This window comes from Mustela nigripes, chromosome 7, assembly GCF_022355385.1.
Source record: "Mustela nigripes isolate SB6536 chromosome 7, MUSNIG.SB6536, whole genome shotgun sequence".
NCBI lineage: Eukaryota > Metazoa > Chordata > Mammalia > Carnivora > Mustelidae > Mustela > Mustela nigripes.
Window position 1 is genome coordinate 51,855,057 of NC_081563.1, and position 3,928 is coordinate 51,858,984.

General features: G+C 34.0%; 1 pseudogene; it reads right to left on the minus strand.

The window, feature by feature from the left end:
• Window positions 1-3,629: 3,629 nt before the first annotated feature.
• On the minus strand, window positions 3,630-3,797 carry LOC132022950 (U2 spliceosomal RNA; annotated as a pseudogene).
• Window positions 3,798-3,928: the final 131 nt, after the last annotated feature.

The window sequence follows — 3,928 nt, forward strand, 5'->3', positions numbered from 1 at the left end:
TTCTAGGATTTACATTTGGATCTATGATACATTTGAGTTAAATGTTACATGGAGGGAGAGATGAAGTTAGTGTGTGTGTTTTTCTTAATGTAGATGTTTAAGTTTTTGTTGCAAGATTATTCTTTTTCTAATGAATTTCTTTTTGGTCCTTTGTCAAAAATCAATTAACAATATACATGAGGGTCTATTTTCAGACTTTATTCTGTTCTATTAATCTATTTATCTTTTTACCAATACCACCATCTTGATTATTATAGTTTTATATTGCCTTGAAATCAGATAGTATCAATCTTTCAACTTTCTTTTCCAAAATTATTTTGACTATTCCGGTCCTTTGCTTTTTCATATACAGCTTAGGGGTAGTTGGTAAATTTCTATCAAAATTATCACTGGGGGGGGGGGGCACCTGGGTGGCTTAGTTGGTTAAGCAGCCACCTTCTGCTCAGGTCATGATTCCAGGGTCCTGGGATCGAGCCCCACATCAGGTTCTATGCTCAGCAGAGAGCCTGCTTCTCTCTCCCTATGCCTGCCACTCTGCTTACTTGTGCTCTCTTTCTCTCTGCTAAATAAATAAATAATATATAAATTTTAAAAATCTTTTAAAAAAATCTCACTGGGCTTATTGGGCTTTCATTGAAAGCATAAACTAATACAGGGAATATTTTAAGGTTTTGGCAGTTTGACTAATGTTTAGATTTTACTTGTTTCTTTTTATATTTGTTTCTTCTCTGAGTTTCTTGGATCTGTGGTTTGTTATCCTTCAGTAATTTTGGAAAACTTATCAGCTTTTATCTCTTCAAATATTTCATCTTCCAAGTTTTTTCTCTCTTCTTCTGGGACTCCAATTTTATATTGTCTTACAGCTTTTGGGTCTTCTGTATTTTTAATCTTTTTTCTCTTTGTGCTTTAGTTTAAAAAATGTCTATTAAGCTACCTTTAAATACAGTGATTCTTTTCTCTTCTGCATCTAATCTATGGATAAACCTGCCAAAAGAATTTTTCTCTATCTCTGATATCACATCCCCCACCTGTATTTCTATTTGACTTTCCAATAGTTTTAACTTCAATGTTGAGGTTCCCCACCTGTGTAAGCCTGTTGTCCACTTTCCCCATTAGATCCTTTAAAATATCAGTTGCAATTTTTTCAAGGTTCTTATTTGAGCATTTCAATATCTGGTTCATTTCTGGGTCTAGTTCTATTGATTGCCTTATCTCTTGATTTTTTTTTTTTTTTTTTGCTTTTTTCTTGTAATTTTTTGTTGAATGTTGAACATGTTATTAGAAAAATAGCAGAGACTGAGATAAATAGTACTTTTGCCTGGAGATGGGCATGATTCTTTTTCTGTGAGACCATTCATCTGTGTGGGTGTGTGGGTGTGGTTGTTGAGTTGCTCTTGTTGATGTTTAAAATGGGTTTGAGTATTGTTGTTGTCATAGCTATTTTCACATGTCTTGCAAATTCCTCCAGCAGTGGGCTACTGCTATCCACCCACTACTTACTATTCTTTCTTCTGTGCTCTGCTAAAGTGAAATAGTTTGTGTAATCCACCTCTCCTTAAATGGGCTATTCACTCTGAAATCTAGTTCATCTGGTACCTTTGTGACAACAGCTCTCTGATAGGTTTAAGAAACTCATAACTTTATAGATCATCTGGCTTTAAAAAAACAAAACAAAACATGGTTATGTGGGGAAGCAATGTTGCCTTGTGACTTACTACATCCTAAGAGAAAGTAGAATATTATTGCCTTTTCACCCCTGTCTAGAAGATCATAGGTTTTTCTCCTTTGATCTAAAGATGTAGTGAATTATTTTAATGGTTTTCTATTAAAATGTGTTTATATTTTTTTGATAATGCCCATTGCATCATGTTGTATTATTCTTTTATTGTAGAGCTTGATTTTCTAGCATTGATAAGCCGTTTTGTTTCCTTACTATATTTCTCATGTTTTAGTGTCATGATTAATCTAGGTTTATAAAATCAACTGGATCTTTTATATCTTTCTATTCTCTGTAAATGTTTATGTATCATGGAAATCCTCAATTTCATGAACATTTAAGTGATAAAACAGTCATTGCACCATTTTCTGAAGTAGTTCTGTATCAACCTCTTCAATTTCTCCCCTAATTATTGGTCTTTGAAGGCATTCTGTTTCTTGAATTCCTTATGGTTATTGGTATTTTCCAAGAAAATTATTTATTCTATTGAGTTCCTTAAAGTTTAGACTTGACTGGATTTGTAACCCTTGGTATAGGATGAGAAAGAAGGCCTTAGGTAGAGCCTCTGGGAGCACCAATATTCAAGAGCAGAGGAGGAAGAAATATTACATAAGAGTGTTGAGAAGGAGAATCCTGAGAAATGTGGAAAACTAGGAGTTTGTGAGAGTCTGGAACCACAGGAAAAGAGATTTTTCAAGATTGAAAGTAATCAAGCTGGGCCCATATTTCTTTGTCACATTAGGTAACTGAAGAAACTAGAAATTTATCCAGAATATTGAAGAAAAAAAAAACAGATTCAAGAGTTCTCTTTGTAAGGTAAGTTTCCATTGTCTATTAAGACAATAGAAAACATTTTTATTTAGATACCTCATCAGGAAAAATACCACATACTGATCTTCTGTGGAAAAAAAAACCCAAAACCTTAAGAATACAATCCAATTAACAAGTAGATAAAATAAGAAAGTTCACAAATGGGAGAGTCATGTTATGAAAGAAGCTGGTAACAGTAAAGTAATATGGACACAGAACTAAATCTAAATTATTGCAATTATTGTTGTGAAGCTGATTACTTTCTTAGAAACATTTAAAAATATAATAATAATAATGATAAAACTAGAGTAAAAATGTCAAATCATTATGGAAAAAATTGAGAGGAGGAATTTAGGAGAAGTATGATGTAAACATATACTGGTTCTGTATCATTCACAGGGATGTCCTATTAATATTCTTTTATTTTTTTTCAAGATTTTTTAAATTTATTTGACAGACAGAGATCACAAGTAGGCAAAGAGGCAGGCAGATAGAGAGTGAGAGAAGGAAGCAGGCTCCCTGCTGAGCAGAGAGCCCGACGTGGGACTAGATCCCAGGACCCTGAGATCATGACCTGAGCCGAAGGCAGCGGCTTAACCCACTGAGCCACCCAGGCACCCCTATTAATATTCTTTTAAAAGACACATTTTATTGAGGTATCATTTACAATAAAATGCACATATTTTAAGCATATGGGCCAATGAGTTTTGACAAATATATACAACCTCATAACCACCACTACAGTCAAGAAACAGAACCTTTTAATTGCTTTAGAAGTTTCACTCTTGCCCCTACTCGGTTAATCTCTGTCCTCCACCCCTGCCCCTGACCCCAGAAAACCTTTAATTTGTTTTCTATTTCTCTAGATTAGTTTTTCTAGAGTTTAACATAAACAGAGTCATGTAATATGTACTCTTTTGGATAAATGGGTTTTTGGAGCAGGGAGATGGAATAGGAGCTTACTCTGTCCACCCTACCTACCATCAACCTGGTATTGCAGTACCTCTAGGAATGATGCACCCCCCCACCTTATTAAAAAAATAAATAAATAAATAAATAAAAAAGTAAAGGTGAAAAAATAATAAAGAAAACATTTGATACATGAGGGAAAACACTTGACATAATACAACTCTCCATGTATTCTTTTGTATCTGGCTTCTTTTCTCCAGTGTAGTATAATAAGCCTTAAAATCAATAGAGAATTTATCAGATATTAAACTGATAAGAACAGATACTGCACTTGGTCCCTGCCAAAAGACTGAGAAGTGATCACCTTTGTTTGTTTTTTTTTAAAATTAATTTATTTATTTTCAGAAAAACAGTATTCATTATTTTTGCACCACACCCAGTGCTCCATGCTATCCGTGCCCTCTATAATACCCACCACCTGGTACCCCAACC